The sequence below is a fragment of the Oryctolagus cuniculus genome, chromosome 16 (genome assembly GCF_964237555.1).
Source record: "Oryctolagus cuniculus chromosome 16, mOryCun1.1, whole genome shotgun sequence".
In the NCBI taxonomy this organism is placed as follows: Eukaryota; Metazoa; Chordata; class Mammalia; order Lagomorpha; family Leporidae; genus Oryctolagus; species Oryctolagus cuniculus.
This window is the reverse complement of record NC_091447.1, coordinates 26,589,663-26,608,707: the sequence shown is the minus strand read 5'-3', so window position 1 is coordinate 26,608,707 and position 19,045 is coordinate 26,589,663. Positions and strand designations below refer to the sequence as shown.

The 19,045-nt window shown below is 50.4% G+C and overlaps 1 long non-coding RNA gene across 1 annotated transcript; it reads left to right on the top strand.

Annotated features, from left to right (window-relative positions):
* The first annotated feature begins 6,943 nt into the window (after positions 1-6,943).
* On the top strand, positions 6,944-7,854 carry LOC138845870 (uncharacterized). Its single transcript, XR_011383140.1, has 2 exons — positions 6,944-7,029; positions 7,146-7,854. It is a non-coding gene; the product is annotated as an uncharacterized lncRNA (long non-coding RNA).
* Positions 7,855-19,045: the final 11,191 nt, after the last annotated feature.

Genomic DNA, 19,045 nt, shown 5'->3' with positions numbered 1-19,045 from the left:
CTTATCTTTCTCGGTGACAGGCGGTACCACAGTGCTCCCGAGATAACAAGTAGCTCACAGACTCTGACTCGGTGGCCCTAGTTACCTGCAGCTCACAGATAAACAGAATGAGGAAATCGAACTCCAGACAACTGCGAGTGTGATGCAGACAGGAAACCACTGAAGGGAGTCAAGGTCATCTGAATTGTAAAATACAGCGCAGTCTATTTTGGGCAAGTGAACAGGAAGCATCACATGGATCCACAGGTAGTCAGATTCTTGGACTTCCAGCCACCCTTAGAAGTCAAATGCAAACTAAGGAGATCTTTCATCTTTCCCAGCCAGAGCCTCACAGGCTGTTCCATGTTTAAAGGATTCTGCAGACAAGTGAACTTGGAAGTGTCCTGGGAGAAGTTCACCAGGTCCATGAGCATATTAAAGACTGAGCTACTCCACAGAAAGCTGTTCGCTCAGCTTCTTTTGGAGAATGGAGGAATGTGATTGGGGCTCCTGCTATGCCCCAGCTTGCCGATTTTGCATAATTTGAGGGTGAGACATAGAGACATTAGGTACTTTTTAAAAAATATTTACTTATTTATTTATTTATTTGAAAGTCAGAGTTACACAGAGAGAGGAGAATCAGAGAGGGAAAGGTCTTCCAGCTGATGGTTCACTCCCCAGTTGGCAGCAATGGCTGGAGCTGGGTCAATCCAAAGCCAGGAGACAGGAGCTTTTTTCAGGTCTCCCGTGCAGGTGCAGGGGCCCAAGGACTTGGGCCATCCTCCACTGTTTTCCCAGGCCACAGCAGAGAGCTGGATCAGAAGTGGAGCAGCCGGGTCTTGAACCGGCACACATATGGGATGCCGGCACTGCAGACAGCGGCTTCACCCGCTATGCCACAGCGCCAGTCCCAGAGACGTTAGATACTTTTTAAGATGATTCACATAGAAACTGACTCAACTTGTGTGCTCAGATTCCGAATCCAGCACTGTTTCTATTTTCCTCCATTAGTTAGTTTATTAATAAACATTTGAGTGCTATCATGTGGTGATGCAGGAACATAAAAATAAAGTAAGCTTTGCCTTGCATGTAATTTACTAACCCTGGAGTAACTGAACAACGAAGCACTGCATAATGGAAAGGTTACTGGACAGGAGAGGGAGGGAGAGAATTGCTAACTTTGATGAATGTCAAACTGTCAGGCTTGAGGCTGCAGACCAGGGCGCAGGTATCCTGGCAGGTCCCATCATAGGAACTACAACCCTGCCGCCACTGCCCCTGCTGAGGAGAGCTGCTCACAGAGCCCTGCTCCATCCTGTCTCCAATGGGGTGCGGAAGAAACAGGTGGCTTCCAAGGGGTGAAAAAGTGAGCACTCAACTGAGGTCCAAGAAAGTGGGTGTCTAGAGAGCCCTTCCCGGGCTTTGAACCTGGCCCGAGGCTCCCTCTGGCTAACACCACAGAGGTGCGAGTCTCTGCAGGCAGAGTCCCGTCTGCCTGAAGCACATTCCCAGGCACCAGGCTTCCTCCGCCTCTGCACCCTTCCCGAACAGGCTTTCTGGAGTGCTGACTCCCTGAGGGCAGCGATGGGCCCCATTCTGCTCACTCGCCCACTTCTAGCACCTGCTGAGGGTCCGGTGCCACAGGCACGTTTTTAATCCAATAATTCTTGGCAAGCCATTAACACTTTAGAGTGAATGAAACATCACTGTGTTCTTTTCTCCCTCCCCTCCATACCTTTCCACTCCCTTAGTTTAATTTTGTTTTTTAATCAACCGAAGTCCACAGTCGATGTTTGGATTCACTGTTGCTGTTGTGCAATTCTGAGGGTGACACCACGCACCACTGTAGTAGCATCATCTAGAACGGTGTCCCTGCCCTGAAAGTGCCCTGGGCTCTAACTTTTTCTCTTGTTCTCCCTACCACCTGACAGCCACTGAGTTGGTGTCTTTTTTTTTTTTTTTTTAAGATTGATTTATTTATTTTAGAAGCAGAGTTACAGAGAGAGAGAGAGAGAGACAGAGAGAGAGGTCTTCCATCCACTGATCCATTCCCCAAATGGCTGCAACTGCCAGAGCTGGGCCTATCCAAAGCCAGGAGCCAGGAGCTACTTTAAGGGCCTCCCACGTGAGTGCAGGGGCCCAAGGACTTGGGCCATCTTCTGCTGCTTTCCCAGGCCACAGCAGAGAGCTGGATTGGAAGAGGAGCAGCCAGGACTGAAACTGCCGCCCATATGGGATGCAGGCACTGCAGGCAGGAGCTTAACCTACTACACCACAGAGCTGGTCCCAGCCAGTGAGATTTTTACACAGTGTTGTCCTCTCCAGAATGCCACAGAGTTGGGATCGTAGAGTGTGCAGCCTTTTCAGGCTGGCTTCTTTACTTCATACTCCTCAAATTCCTCCATGTCTTTTCATGGTTTGAGCACTGTTCTTTTGTTGTGCTGGGAGTGCTTGGCTCTATCCCCATTATATATTAATTTTCCTATTGAGGAAAACCTCCTGCTTTTGAATTTTGGCGCCGGCGCCACAGCTCAATAGTCTAATCCTCCGCCTGTGGCGCCAGCACACCGGGTTCCAGTCCTGGTCGGGGCACTGGATTCTGTCCTGGTTGCCCCTCTTCCAGGCCAGCTCTCTGCTGTGGCCTGGGAGTGCAGTGGAGGATGGCCCAAGTCCTTGGGCCCTGCACCCCATGGGAGACCAGGAGAAGCACCTGGCTCCTGGCTTCGGATCAGCACAATGCACCAGCCGCGGCGGCCATTGGAGGGTGAACCAATGGAAAAGGAAGACCTTTCTCTCTCTCTCTCTCTCTCACTGTCTACTCTGCCTGTCAAAAAAAAAAAAAAAAAAAAAAGAATTTTGGCAGTTAATGGTTTTGCTCATTTTAAAACTGGGTTGTCTGTTTTATATTGTTGAGTTTTAAGAGATCTTCATATATTTTGGATTGTGTTTATCAGATTTATCATTTGTAAATTATTTTTCCTGGGCTGTGGCCTGTCTTCTCTTTCTCTTGTTCCTCTGAGTTGTTTTATTTATTTATTTATTTTATTTTATTTGAAATGCAGAGTTACAAAGAGACAGAGAGAGAGGTCTTCCATCTGCTGGTTCACTCCCCAGATGGCCACAATGGCCAGAGCTTCGCCAATCCCAAGCCAGGAGCCAGGAGCTTCTTCTGGGTGTCTTGTGGGTGCAGGGGCCAAGGACTTGGGCCATCTTCCACTGCTTTCCTAGGCCATAGCAGAGAGCTAGATCAGAAGTGGAGCTGCTGGGTCTCAAACCAGCACCTATGTGGGATGCTGGCACTGCAGGTGGCGGCTTTACCCGCTATGCCACATTGCTGCTCCTGATCCTCTGGTTTTCAAACAGCCATGAAACCAACAGAAAATCTGGGATGACATGGAGAATCTTAGCCGGTGGTACTCATCATAAACCTCACCAAGGGTTTCAGAAATGCCCCATAGTTGGGTCCCATCCCCGAGATTCTCCATCACTAAGTGTGAAGCGAGGCTTTTCCTTGGTGATGATGTTGAAGAGCTGCACTGGGAGTCATGATGCTGAAGATGGAATTGCAGATTCCCTAACAGTTAGAGAACGATTCGTCATGGCCCTGGGGGGTCTTCCTTTCTGGCCTGTTGCACTGCTCCATATGAGGCCAGGTGAGGCCTGAGATCTGGGATTCCCTGCTACTTGGACAACTCCACCAGGCATTCTAACTTTGCCTAAGCTAAACCTACAAATGACCGTGCCCACCCAGAAACCAGTTCCTTTTTAAAATACCTTTTTAAAAAGGTATTTACTTTTTTTATTTATTTATTTGAGAGGCACAGAGAGACACACACAAACACCTAAGGGTGTCCCATTTACTTGTTTACTCTCCAAATGTGCACAACAGCCAGAGCTGGGTCAAGCGGAAATAAGGAGCCAGGAACTCAGTCTGGGTGACTCATGTGGGTGACAGGGACCCAGCTGCTTGAGACATCGCCTCCTGCCTCCTGCGCTGCACATCGGCAGGAAGCTGGAATCAGGAACAGAGCTGTGACTCAAACCCAGGCACTCTGATGGTGGATGCGGCCTTCCTAACCTTGGAAGGTGGCAGTCCCTGTCTCCCAGTTGTTCAGGCCAACAACCATGGAGTCAGCCCTTCCTCCTCTCTTTTAGACACATCTACTCCATCAGCAGTGCCTGGCGGCTTGACCTCTAAAACGAATTCCAAATCTGACTGTACCCCACATCCCCTGTGCTGCTTCGTCGTGCCCTGCAGGACTTCATAGCCCCCATCTGATTCCAAGCCTTTCCTCCATTTGCCTGCACTGCCTTCTTTACTTCTCTCTGAAAGGCTCAGCACTGGTTATGCTACCGTCAGACTCGCTTGTTTCTCTCTGGCTGGCCCTTTCTGCTTGATGCCAGCCCCAAGAGGGCAAGGGATGCTGGCTTGCTGTTCACCAGAGGGTGGTGGAAGAGGGCCCGGGTGGAGTGGGCCTCACCCCTGGCAGCTGCTCCCTGCTCTCAGTCTCTCCATCCAGCCCTATCATTCCCCGAGTCCCAAGGCACCTCCTCCTGCCCCCTCCATGGTCGTCTCCTCTATGTGGTCTCCAGAGCCCAGAACTACAGCCGAAAGCCTGAGGTCTCCTGCCACCCAGAGCCTCTTCACACCTGCCAAGGGCTTCTTTCTAAAAGGCAGATCTGCACTGAATCTCAGTGGTCCTTGTCACTGTCCCAACCCCCTGACCCCTGCTGGTGGAACCCCAGCTTGCTCCTGCAGCCACTTCTGCCACCACCCGCCTCCAGGGCAGTCCACAAGCAGGGCTTTTCTCTGCTTACTAATGTACCTGCTGTTCTCGTCCTAGCATGCAAGCCACACTCCCTGAACTCCACTCCTTCTGAGTCCACTCCCAGCAGACTCTTATTTAGCCTTCAAATTCCAGCTGATGGACCCTCCTTCAGGGAGCCTTCCAAGAACCCCAGTCATGCACAAAAGCCCTCCCTCATTCCCCTACCTCCCTGAGGGGGCTTCAGCAGTGCCACTCTGCACTGCGGCCAGTTACTTGCTTGTGTGTCTCCATCATTAGTCCAAGTTTTCCATACTCCTGGGCCTGGAATTCTCTGGGAGCCCTGTATGTTTCCAGAATGAATAAATTTCCAGAAAAATAAAATATCCAGAGAGGCTCAGCTCTGCAGTAATGTTCCAAATGCGCATGGCTCTTTTCCAACAAATGAACTCCCTGTTCATTTGAGATGAGAATGTTCCAGAATGCATCATTGCAGGTGTGCCTGGAAACTGGGACAGAGGAGAGTGCTGACCTGTCAGGGACGTTCAATTAGCTCAACTGAACTGGCTCAATCACCTTTTTCCAAATCTCTGTCATTCCTCTGTGTGCACACATGGTGTGTATATGCATGTAGATATATAAAAATACAGATGCATATATATATAGGTAGATTTATATATAAATATGTTACACATACACGTGTAGGATCCTGGAGATATTTCTGGGGCATGGGTGGCTGGGTCCTCTCTACTAGCTTAACAGACTCCCACATCATCTGGTTGAGCCTCCTGTCTTCAAGCAGGTGAAGGGATAAATCATCCAAACATATACAGTCATCCCCCGGGCTTGGTTCCAGGACCTCCTGAAGATTCCAAAATGTGTGCATGCTTGAATCCCTCATGTGAAATGATGTATTAGTACATATAACCTATGTGTGTGCTCTGATCATCTCTAGAGTACTTATGATGCTTAATACAATGTAAATGATTATAAAACTATATTGTGGGGGCTGGCGCTGTGGCGTAGTGGGTAAAGCCTTTGCCTCCAGTGCAGGAATCCCATATGGGCGCTGGTTTGAGTCCCGGCTGCTCCACTTCTGATCCAGCTCTCTACTATAACCTGGGAAAGCAGTGGAAGATGGCCCAAATCCTTGAGTGCCTGCACCCACGTGGGAGACCTGGAAGAAGCAGGCTTTGGATTGGCCCAGCTCCAGCATTGTGGCCATTTGGGGAGTGAATCAGCAAATGGAAGACTCTCTCTCTTTCTCTCTCTCTCTCTCTGACTCTGCCTTTCAAATAAATAATCCTAAATTTAAAAAAAAAAAACTTTATTGCTTAGGGGATAATGAACAAGTTTGGACATGTTCGGTACAGGTGCAAATTTTTTTAAGTACTTTGGATTCACGCTGAGTTGTACCCACAGAATCCGTGGAGACTTTCCTCCAAAATCTCTAGGACACTCAGATGCGTGTTTCTGATTTGAAGGGACCTGTGTGAAATTTCTTTTGCATTAGTTTTAGTCTACTTCATTCTGTAATCATAGAAGACCCTGATCAATGCAATAATTCTGCTACACTGAAGACAGTAATTACCTATGAGTGCGTCACACTAGCCATTTTTATCCTTTCCTCCCACATCATCTGCATGATTTAAATGAATGACTTAATTAAACAATATCTACTGAGCGCGTAGTTCATTCATCCATTCAGATTCTGCCAGTCATTCAACCAGTGCTCACTGTCTTCTAGGTGAGGCAAGTTCATAATATCCAGACAGATAAAATGTGTGATAACCAACGGCAAAGGAAGACCTTTCTCTCTGTCTCTCTCTCTCACTGTCCACTCTGCCTGTCAAAAAAAAAAAAAAAAAAAAAAAAAAAAAAACCTGCCCACTTACACAGTGTAGGACTGAGGGTGCTACTACCAATCAGATGGACATGGTGATGGTGACAGGGGCAGCCCTGTGCCCTTGCCTCCACTTGCCCACTGCACAGCCACCATCGGTTTGTTCAGCTGTCTCCATGTCACCCAAGACCCAGCTCCATGGGCCTGGACTAGATGTGACCCACCTCTCCATTCTTGTCTCCATTGCAATGTTTGCCAAACAGGTGGAGCTCTCTGTAAATTCTTGTAGCATTGTTGAATAACAATGACTTGACTGCAGAGCAGAAGGTGGCCAGCTATCCAATAAAGGTTCCCAGTGATACTGCAGACAGAATTCCTGGAACCAGCTGAAAGGGGTTATCTACCAGTAATTCCCAGGAAAAGAAAACTAGACATCTGAAGGCAGGTCTTAGACTACAAAATGGGGGGGTGGGGTGGGGAATAGGAGTGATTTGGAACATCTGAAAATGAAATTTTACTGTCTTTGCTGTTAACAGCTCCATCAATTTTATTTGCAGAAGCCATTGCTACCCACAGCTAAATGGGACTGAAGGACCCAGAGCCTTCGATGCTTTAAAGTACAGCCCGAGCCCATTGTAACGCTCAAGCGGGCAGATGAGAACAGAGTGAGTCCTGCGCTGGCAGAACTGCCAGGTATGTGTGCCTGCCAGAGCAGCCAGCGTCCGAACAGCAGCACCCTTCCAAAGGGGTCTGTGCGGACACTGACCCTTGTCGGGAATTGTTTCTGGAGGGCCCATGCTCCCAAAGAAAATTCTGGAAATATAACTCAATAAGTCTGGTCTAAAATCCCACAGACGAGCTCATCTAAGGAGTGATTTTTGTGTCAACAAGAAATACCGGGGCCGGCGCCGTGGCATAGCCCATAAATGGCCGCCTGCAGTGTGGCGTCCCATATGGGCACTGGTTAAGGTCTCAGCTGCTCCATTTCCGATCCAGCTCTATGCTGTGGCCTTGGAAAGCAGTGGACGATGGCCCAAGTGTTTAGGCCCCTGCACCCATGTGGGAGACCCAGAAAAAGCTCCTGGCTCTTGGTTTCGGATTGGCGCAGCTCCTGCCATTGTGGCCAACTGGGGAGTGAACCAGCGGATGGAAGACCTCTCTCTCTCTCTCTCTCTCTCTCTCTCTCTCTCTGCCTCTTCTCTCTCTGTGTAACTCTGACTTTCAAATAAATAAAGCAAATCTTTAAAAAAAAAAAAAAAAAAGAAATACCCTGTTGGCAATTCCAGATGGTTGAGGGTCAGTGGTGCCACTGAAAATCGAACAGGTAGCAGTCGTCGAGTGTTGGCTGTGTGCCAGGCGCGGGCTAAGTGTGGTCCACCCCCAGTCAGTCCTCACAGTAAAGCTGGGAAACAGCTTATGGCGGAGGCAAACGGAGACTCGGAGAGGTCTGAAAGCTGACCAGAGTTCTCTCAATGGGGGCATTTTGTCTCCAGCCAGAAACTTGTTATCTCTATAGCAAAGTCCCATGCTGCTCTCAGGATTCCTTCTGTACTAACTCAAGTCGCCAAAGTGAAACAGCAATGCCACACATGTACGCAGCCATGATGCTGACCTACTGTGCTGTTCAGTGAAACCGAGGCACTGGTTTGAGTCCTACTGTGGAAGGTTCCAGACCTTGTGCTTTAGAAATAAAATCTATTGAGAGTACATTGAGTACCTGCTAGGGTATTAGTATCCAGTGTTTACTGAGCGCCTGTAGGTGGTAAAATGGGGTTAAACCTGGACAATCAGACACCCAGACTTATTTCTTTAGTCTTGAGGTCAGAGGGCCTCAAAGCATGGACTGGACATTTCTAAGGTCCTTCTGGGTGGGAGAGAGGCACAAGTCAAAACTATTTTCACAGTAGTACCGAGGCATTTTTTAAAAGATTTATTTATTTGAAAGGCAGAGTGACAGCCCTGATGACTCACAAAAACAGGTGCCATTGCTGCTGAGAAAACCAAGCAGCTGGTGCTGGCTTTGGCCCCAGTGAGTTCCAGGAAGGGCATTCGCGAGGGGCCTGCAGTGAGCCCCAACCCTGAAGCATCTGCAGACTGCCTCTGAAACCAGGGCACAGCCCACCAGCAGTGAAGCCCACACTGTCTCTAGGCGGAGTCGGGGAGCAGAGGGAGGACGCGTGATGCCAGATTCTTGGCCTGCCGGGCCCCCCTCTGCGCTCTACCTCCTCATTATGACTCAGGAGGTCGTTTGTTTGCATCGCACTTTGCAGCCTGCATTGTGCTTTCTCTAATTAGACATTGAAGAATCTATGACGAGAAAGCTGGGGCTCAGTGGTGCTGAGTGGCTTGCCCAGTGGCAGAACAAATCTCCAGCAGGGCCTAAACTTGAACCATGCCCTGCTGGGGGCAGAACTCTCTCCACAACACCACAGCCAGGTCTCAGACTCTGAGCATTCCATAAGGACCCAGCAGCCCCTTGACCCTGGGCCCTGGAACACCATGTGAAGGCCAGTGCCAGGACAAGAGGAGCCCGCAAGGTGCATCCAGTCCCTGCAGGCCAACACAGAGGAGGGAGAGGAGGCAGGGGACTCACACTGCGAAGCCTCTCTATATTGGCAGGCACCATACTAGACATTTTATTTGAAAAGCACATTTTTTACATCCGTAAAACACCTAGGAAAGCACACAGGTCATAGGGCTTAGCTTGATGAACTGTCACAAAGACAACACCCCCGTGTATCAGCCTTGAGACCAAGAAGCACAATCTTCTGGTAACCCTGGCAGTCTCCCTGGGCCCCCTTCTAGGAACCACCCCAAGGATACACCCTACTGTGACCCCCAGCAGCACGGTTGGCTTTGGGTGCTATATAGTTTATAAAGTGAACATGCGATGTGTACCTAGTACCTGGCTTCTTTCTCAATTCCCCCTTACTATGTGTGTGGTTGGCTTGTTCTTGCTGCTGTGTGACGGTCCATTGTATGAATCTACTAGGATGTATTTATTCATTCTCTGTTGGTGGCCATTCGGGAGGGTTTCCAGTGCGTGGCTATTGCAGATAGTGCTGTGGACACCTGGCCATGCTTGTCTGCATCTTTGGACAGCTGTGTGCATTCTCGCCTCTTGCTTAGATAACAAGAACCGGAAAGGCTGGGTTGTATGGCACATGTGTGTTAACCTCACAAGAAACTACCAAATGGTTTGCCACTGTGGCTATGTCCATTTCCACTCCCACTACAGGTGTCGATGTCTTGGTTTCTCCACAGCCTTGCCAACGCATATAATTGCACCAGGCACCTCGGATGTGTCACATTGAGGCAATCCAGGCCGTGATTAACAGTGTAGACTGTGGGGCCTTACAGCCTGGGGACTTACCCTGGCTCCACCTTTTTACAAGCCCTGGAACCTCAGCCAAGTTCCCTAACCTCTCTGTGTAGCAGTTTCCTTATCTGGTAAGTGGGAATAATAACAAAATAACAAAAGCCCCATCCACTCAAGGTTGCCATGCACTTGTCTCAGTGCCTGTCACCCAGCTACCACTCCACAAACACAAGCTCTCAGTCATTCCAGTGGACGCTGGGAGCCTGTGGAGTATTCTTTAGGGGGTCTCGATAACCCTACCGCTTAGCCTCATTCATTGCCCACCGCCAGGCTCCCCCTGGAGAGAGCGCCAGATGGCACTTGTGTCTGTGTCGGATGCCTGGAAACAGTCCTGCTTCTGGGATGTCCGCTGGGTGTGAACCAAATGGCTGAGAAGGATACCCACTGGGGTGGCATGGGCAAGGTAGAACCCTCACTTCACAGTGGGTCCTGGAGGAAGGGGCCAGAGAGAGTCCACAACTTACCCTGGCAGCTGCCTTCACTTTCCCTTCTCACGATTTTTCTAGCCCCTTCGCTGTGCACACAGTCCCCTAATTGCTTCGGAAGAACTAGGGTTATGTTGAGAGCAGAAAGATTAGGAAAATGAAATACTCAGAGTGGAGACACTGAATTGCAACCGCAGTTGGTCTGATGGGCTATGTTTTTAAGTAAATCAAAGTCTAAGCAATATTTCCTTGTATTTATTTTTTAAAGAAATGATTCCTTTCCCCACCTAGTTCTTGTCTTGTGGTTGTTTTTTTTTTTTTTTTTTTTTGGTCCAGGGAAGAGTTTCTCCCATTTTAAAAAATGTTTATTTACTTTTTCAACTACTTAAAAGAGAGAGAGAGAGAAAGAGGAAGAGAGAGCAAGCACTCCCATTTTTAAACCGAGCATTGCTATGAATCATGCCACATTAAAAATGAAGTTTGTACTCATGGCAACTCGCAGCGCTGGAAAATAGAAACACAATCCTCCATTAAAACTGCATGAGGCCAGCAGTGCCCGTGAAGAGAGCTTTTTAAAGAAAACCAGTCCTGGCCTTTGTGAGGGCCAAGATACACACACACCTTCCCTTCCCGGAGTCACGACCCACTGAGATGGAAGTGGTTTCTGCGGGGAGGGCACCGAGCCCCAGGAACCAGGGGGCTCGGGCCCAGGAGCCCTTGTCTAGTCCCCTGGGCCCTGCCCGCCGCCACTTCCCCAGCTCTGCACACACACAGAGGATGCAGCCAGCAGGTCTCCGACAGGCACTTCCAGCCCCATCATGGAGCGTGCCCACTCTCTTTCTCATTCTCCATCCCCACTCTCTGCCCTGGGCCTTTCTGGCTCACTCCCCCAGGGCACCAGTGTCTAAATAGCTCAACACCCTGTCACGCCCATCTATTTGTTGTTCTGCCCACAGAGGAGACCAGAGACCTGGGAAATGCTGCACGGTTCTCGCTGGCAGATTCCAGCCAGACGCTGGCACTGAGGCGCCAGTCCCCTAAATCCATCCCTGAAAAGCTGATGCCCTTCTCTCCAGACTGTATTTCCCAGGCTCCTCAACACTGCAGCAATAGTAATAGAGTGTAGTCTACAGACCAGTCAGTCTGTACCCCTTCCTTACAGGAGGGATTCTGGGCACGTCGGTGAGCGAGCTGCATCCCAAGTCCTGCACATGTTAGTGACAGAGGCAGGACTAAAGCCCGGGCTTTCCTCCCCAAATAGCCAATTCTAGTAAGAATTAGAGGGAACGGAGCTAGCATTTCACAGAGGGGAAAGCTGAGGAACCAGTGTGTGCCAAGAATCTTAAATTATCTGGGAAGGTTGATACCACTGGGCCCATTTCACAGATGAGGAAACTGAAGCTCATAAGAACTTCCCTGTTATTCTCAGTGGCAGGAGAACATAAAAGCTTCCTGTTTACACAGGCTGGCTTTCTCCCACCTAAACCATCACTCTCCTTGCCAGAGGCGGGGGGTGGGGGTTGCTCAGGATGGCCCCAGTTGGTGTCAAAGGCACCAGCTCACTCCACTGGCTCAGCGTGTATTTGCTGGGTACAAGTTCTGTAGAACACAAAGGTGAATGTGGCCAGCAGGTGCTGAGAAGGGGGCCAGGAGACCCAGGGACTTGTTTTTACCTGACTGCTACGGAGAAGCTGGTGCTGGGCTGGGAGCCATCAGGAGGATGGGGGTGTGGGGTGCTGTGCTTGGTGGCACTGGGGAGGCCTCTGCAGAGCTGAGTCACACAGGCCTGGGCTCATTTACCAGGAGTGTGATTATCCAGGTGGGAAAAATAGAGACGGTGGTTTAAATATAGATGCAGCTGCGAGCGAGAACACCAGAGAGGCATCGCCAGGCCTGGGGATAATCCGTGAGAGGACTTCTGCTTCCCACATCCAGCCCCACTTATATTAGTGCTATCTGAACTTATCTCCACTGTTAATGGCCCGCAGCCACCCACTCTCCAGCTAGCTTCCCGGCAACACCAGCTCTCTGATCTAATTTTATCTCCGAGAAACTTGGGTTTAGACGGAAACGTGCAGAAGCCTCGCTCAGCAGAAGAAGCCCGAGGAAACCAGCCTTCCAGGCCCCTGGAGAGCCCACAGGGCAGAAGGGAAGGCTGCGTGGTAGTGGGGAGACAGAAAGACTCCCCGAGGCCCTGAGTCTCAGAGGCGGTATCTGACGCCCCCCTGGCTGCCGCGCCTGCCCAGCGCTGGGGAGGAGGACACAGGGTGATGGAATACGCGTCTTATTTTTTTTCCCTTGCTTGCGTTTAGCCATCCAATGAGGTCTTTGCCTGCAGAGAGGAAGGACCTGCTGGTCTGTTGATATCCATGGGTTAGCACCCTTCAGGCTATGATAGGGCCCATCCCAGGAGACCTCTCTGGGTGCCCCGAGTTCACACCTTGGTGCCTGCGTGTCCACACAGAGGTGTGTTCACAGCTGTCCCAGGGGAGCAGACGGGGAGGCAGAGCAAGGACTCCCTGGGACTCAGCCCTCCAGGGTGGGGAGAGGATGGCCCCCACTACTTTATGACTCAGTCGTCCTCCTGGGCTGGAAGGCTGCCAGCCAGCCCTGCCACTCCCTTCTGGGGCCAGGCCACCCCTCGCCTGTCCTGCACTGACATCTGCAATCTGTTGTCACCACACGTGGATCTACAGTTCATTGTAATCCCGATCAAAAGTCCAGAAGAACTGGAAACCTCTGCTGGGCAAAGGACATTGCCAAGAGAATGAGAAGCCAAGCCACAGACTAGGAGAAACCGCTGGCAAAAGCCCTATCTGCTAAAGGACTGTTATCTACAACATGCAAAGTGCTCTCAGAACTCAACAATATAGAAAGAAAGGTCCCAATGTCAAACTGAGCCAAAGATCCGATAAGTCATCTCAGCAAAGAAGATAGACGACAGCAGACAGGCAGTGAAAAGATGCTCCACCTCATGTGTCATCAGGGAAATGAGAATGGGAACAATGGCACATACAGCGACACACCTATTGTCATGGTTAAAGTCCAAAACACCAACAGCACCGAAGGCAGGTGTGGATGTGGGGCAACAGGGACTCTGGGTCATTGCCAGTGGAATGCACTTTGGAAGGCAATGTGGCAGCTTCTTGCAAAGCCAACCCTGTTCTATGTGATCCAGCAATCACACTCCTATGTGTGCATTCACAGGGTGTGAAAATCTTCTCAAGAAATTCTTCTTCCTCATCATCAGCCAAGAAAGGTGCTTCAGAGGGAGTCACGGACAGCCCATGGTGAGCATGGGCCATGAGCAAGAACTAGAGCCTGATGTGGAACCACACCCTCCTTCCACAGACGCTGAGCACACAGAGCTGGCAGTGTCCAGGGTCATACACAGGGAGGGATCCAGACCCCTTGCAAGATCAGAGGCACAAGGAAGTGTCGGCCAGCCGCCTGCTCCTAGGCTTCAAGAGATCCGAACTGGAGGCCTCCACCATCACCCTGAAGCCCTGGCACTCAGCTAATCCCACCACCAGCTGATGGCAGGATGTCCCCATCCTGCAAAGTGCCACATCCCAAAGCTGGGGTGTTCCACCTTCCATCCTTACTGTGAATATAGTCAAAGGAGCAACGCAGAAAACCAGGGTGGCAATAGGATCAAGAGAAAGGGTAGAAGGTAGGCGGCACAGTACCTGCCAGCCTCCGACCTGGCCTGGAGTTGAACCTCCACCTTGTCCCACCCCCACTCCGAGATATGAGGAGGCAGGTGGCTAGTGAGCAGCGAGGAGCTAGGGACTGCCAACACCCCAGCCACATGCACCGCCCAAATCCCATTGCCTTCCCTGCCAATTCAAATGGAAGGCATGGCATACCCACTCATCACCATGCAGCTAACCTCACTTCCCAACATGCGCCAGACGTCATGACACCTCCCTGGAGATCAGATGTGCTGCATCCCCTCCCCAAATCAAGCCCTGCTCTGAGCACACCCCCATCCTATAAAGGAACAACCCAGCCCGCGTGAGGGCACTTCTCTCTCAGGAGGTTGCCTGCACTCATGTGTGAGTGCCAGTCAATAAATCCTGCTTTGCTGCTCACCTCTATCTACATCTCCAGTTGTATTCCTACACGCAAGCAGTCGAGAACATGGACTAAGTCTAGCTAAGAGTGTCTCCTAGAACAGACCTCACACTATAAGCCTGGGGTCTTGATCCCCACAACACCAGGACAGGCCCCCAGTGCAGCCCCGTGGCCTCCCTGTCCACCCACACAACTGCAGACACGGTGCAGCCCCAGAGGAACCAGCTTCCCCAGGGTGCATCCTGCCAAGGAAGCTCCCTGCGTGCTGGGCAGCTTGGACAGGTGCACGGCCAGCAGAATGTGCCCCATGGTGTGACCCAGCCTCTCCCTCTGGCCGCTTTCCTCTGCCCACACCTGTGTTTCAGGTCAGCCAGAAAGAACCAGCATGAGCTGAAAGCAGGGGAGAGATGAAACCTAGGGGAGCAGGGAGGGGAGCGAAGAGGCTGTGAGAGACAAGAAGGCGGAGAGGAGGTGGAGCTGCTGCTCTCCCTGCTTGTCACAGGATAGACCCAAATCCTCAGAAATTGTCTTGTGACCCAACTGAAGGAAACACAAACAGCTAAGCCTGCTGAGGCCGCCCTAACAAGGGGCAGGTATCAACTCAGGTTGAGGGTGCTACACCTGGAGCCGTGGCCTTGGTTTTCCTGCTGGGAATCAAGGCCTAGGAAACACACCTGCCTTTTCACATGGCTGTGCGCTGGGTGCTCAGAAATGCATCACAGTTCTGGACTGCTGTCTCTTGTGTTGTGTGTGTGTGTGTGTGTGTGTGTGTGTGTTGGAGCGGGGTGGGGGGTCACCTGGGTTTTTTTGTTCTTGTTAAGACTTGGGTTGGCTGTCCAGCATTCCAGCTGACCGCAGTTGTAAAGCTATGCACAGGGACCACCCATAGTGCCTGCTCTCAGGCATTTCACTTTGACCTAGTTCTTGACGCATGTGGTTTGCCTGCTTATTACCATTATACCCGTGTGACTGTAGTTAGTACACCTGAGTGTACCTGTAAAAAAAAATGTGTCTGTTGTCACTGCCTGAGCTGTCCTGGGGCCTTGGGGCCTGCGACCAATCTCTGCTGTCCACTGATGCTTCGGGGTGCTCTGTCCTGACCTGTCAGTCACCCCGCAGTGGCAGACCCTGCTATCTTTCACGATGGTAGGACGGAGAGGCAGGGGGTAGGGCTGCCTTCTTGTCAACTATTCCTACTTCAAGGCTGGTCATCCTGCTTGCTCAAACGACTTTGCTTAATTCAGTTCCCAGAATAATCCCTTGCCTAATTTCTGAATACATGACTCAGCGATAACACAAATCGCTACCCCATGAAGGGTCTTTTGCTCAGCTCACATTGTCTCTGGATATCATGTGTGATGAGTCATAGTTCATGGATGAGGATAGTGAGGCTCAGCAAGGTTAAGCCACTTGCCTAGGGTCACACAGAGACAGTTTTAGAGGGACTTTTTTTATGAGTTATTTATTTACTTATTTGAAAAGGAGAGAGAGATCAATCTTCCATTTGCTGGTTCACTCCCCAAATGGCCACAACAGCCAGGACAGCATCAGGCTGCAGCCAGGAGCCAGGAACTCCAACCGAGTCTCCCATGTAGGTGGCAAGAACTCCAGTACCTGAACCATCACCCGCTGCTCACACGTTCATTAGTAAGAGCCGAATCGCAAGCAGAGTAGCCAGGAGTGGAACTGGACCTCTGATACGGGTTGTGGGCATCTTAAGCAGCAGTTTAACCTGCTGAGTGACTACATCCACCCCTGGAGCGGTTTATAATGAAGCAAATGATAACCAAAACATCTAAATGCAAAGTTTATCAACCCTGCCTGCATATCACAACCATCTGAGATCTAAAAGTACCACTACCCAGGTCCTGACCCCTCAGAGAGCCTGATTTTACTGCTGTTGTGGAGACGTAAATAAAATATATCCTGTTTACTAGACACTTCTCACATGCTTTTTTGCACTGTGCTATTTCCTCTCTCCCTCTAGAATGCAGACTATATGATTAATAGACCTTTCGGTCTTGTCCCACATATCTCCAAGCCTCTGTTCAGTGATCTTTAGTTTTTCTTCTTTTTATTATTCAGATTGGATCCTTTCTATCTATCTGTCTTCAAGTTCACCCACTTTCTCCATTTTGCTATTGATTCCATCCAGTCAATGCTTTATTTCAGTTCTTAAAAAATTCTATTCATTTCTTCTGTGTAACTTCCATTTCTTTGATGAGACTTTTTTTCCATTGGAGAGACCCAAACTCTAGTAGGGGGGGTGGATCTCACCTGTGGCTGCTGCCACGTTGGGACCATCTGGAGAGTGAGGTGGAGAAATGGAAAAATCATTTAAAAACCAGGAACTCTCCTCACTTTCTCTCTCACCTCCTTTCTTCTCTCCTTGGGCCAGAGAGTGGGGGCTCTGTTTGCTTCTTTTTTTATTTTTTGTTAGTTTGGTTTTGACAGGCAGAGTTAGACAGTGAGAGAGAGAGACAGAGAGAAAGGTCTTCCTTTTCCATTGGTTCACCCCCCAAATGGCTGCCAAGGCCGGCGCGCTGCACCAATCCAAAGCCAGAAGCCAGGTGCTTCCTCCTGGTCTCCCATGGGGTGCAGGGCTCAAGGACTTGGGCCATCCTCCACTGCACTCCCTGGCCACAGCAGAGAGCTGGACTGGAAGAGGAGCAACCGGGACAGAATCCAGCGCCCCAACCTGGACTAGAACCCGGGGTGCTGGCGCCACAGGTGGAGGATTAGCCTAGTAAGCTGCGGCACCGGCCTCTGTTTGCTTCTGATGTGCATGTCCAGGGTGCAGGCCCATGAGTCCAGGCCAGGTGACACCAGAGGGAGGGGGAGATCACGAGACTCACTGGGGGGTTGATGGAATTTCAGATTCTGATCGCCTTCCCCAAGCCACCGGCTCCTGTCTACTTTTCCCCATCCTCAGATAGCTGCTTTGTGCCTGCTGTCTGGTGTTCACTGTTGCCCTTAGTGGGAAAGACCAGGTGGGGTGCGCCTACTCTGTCTTGCCCAGAACAGGAATCTCAATACATGTTTTTAAGTCCCACGCTGGGAACAGTTAGGAAACCTCGCCTTCAACAGAGGGCACGATGCCCAGTGCTGATGGCTGGCATTCCTTCCATTTGGCCTCTGGTGGTTGTGTTCCTCTAGCTGGCTTGGGTCTTCTGGCCACCTCAGGGCTTGGCTGGAGCAGGCAGTGCCCTGCAGGGTACTTGAAGCAGCTCATGTCCCTTCAGGTCTTGGCACCTACCCTCACCTTCCCATCCACCCATGGCACAGTCCTGGTGCTAAGTAAGATGGCTCCATTTCAGAGCTTGCGTGAGCCAGGACAGAAGCATCAGGAAGGAAGTGGAGCTCAGAACACCCGGCTAAGAAGTTGGGCCGTGACTCAGGAAGCTGCTGAAGATTCTCGGAGAGCAGCATCCTGTAATCATTATCGTTAAGATAATGACAGCTAACACTTACTAGGCTCTCACTGGGCACCATACACTATACTATATATTTTTATGTATGTTAAGGCATGTGCACAACTACATTAAATCCTCCCTGCAGGTTAGAGGATAGATACTTTTTCCTCACTTGCCACTTGGAAGTGACTCGTTTTCCTAACATCAAGGGGCAGTAAAGTGCCATCCTACCCTGCACTGACAAGAGCTGGATGGCCCCAGAAACCCATAGGGGTGACCTTGGGCATCAACTCCCTCCTCAACAAAAAGAGGACAGCGATGGTGCCCACTGTTTTGTGCAGCTAGGACAAGATGACAAGGTAGCATGCACCACACAGAGGCTGGCACACAGCAGGCACCCAGTAGCTCATCGATTTTCTTGATTTCTCTTCTTGGGCCTGACTCTGCAGCACACAGAGTTCTATTTCAACCTCTGAAGATTGGCAGGACTCCTGGACCAGACTCCATTTTTAGTGATAATTGGAGGCTTGTTATCACCCAAAGATGTGGCTTGACAGCTGTTTTACACTTTACCAAGAAAAAACCAGCAGCTGTGGCGCGGTGGCAGTCAGATGGCTAGCACGTTAAAATGAGTGCAGCCCATGGCTTTACCTCCAGTCGGGCTCTCAAAGCCCTCCCTTCCTCCACGTAAATCACTCTGTTATGTGCTTTGCGCTCAATCTCTGCGAAGGGGGGTGATGTGCATGAAGAAAGAAGGTCATATGCGTTTGCCTCGAGCATTTTCACTGAATCTGTGAGGTCACACTTAAAAGCAGCCTGGACACATTTATTTGGTCAAGAGTTCAGGGACAATTTGGGCAGCAGGTAAGAAGCAGTGTCCCCATTTGAGAGCTGGGAGCCCTTGACTGGGTCAATAATTTTCCACCGGCTTCAGGGAGAAACCTGACAAGGAAAGGGTGGGAGGGAACTGAGCTGCGGGGACACAGGGACTGTTAGCTATGGCCTGGACCTCGTGCTGTCTGGAAATGGGCTACCGCGGAAGGAATCACCTGTTCATCACAGGTAATTGCTCTTGAAAAGCTGTTGAACCTGTTTGGCTGTGACTTGATTTCTTGATCTAAAAAATGGGAACAAAACACCCACCTCTCTGACTGTGGGCAAGA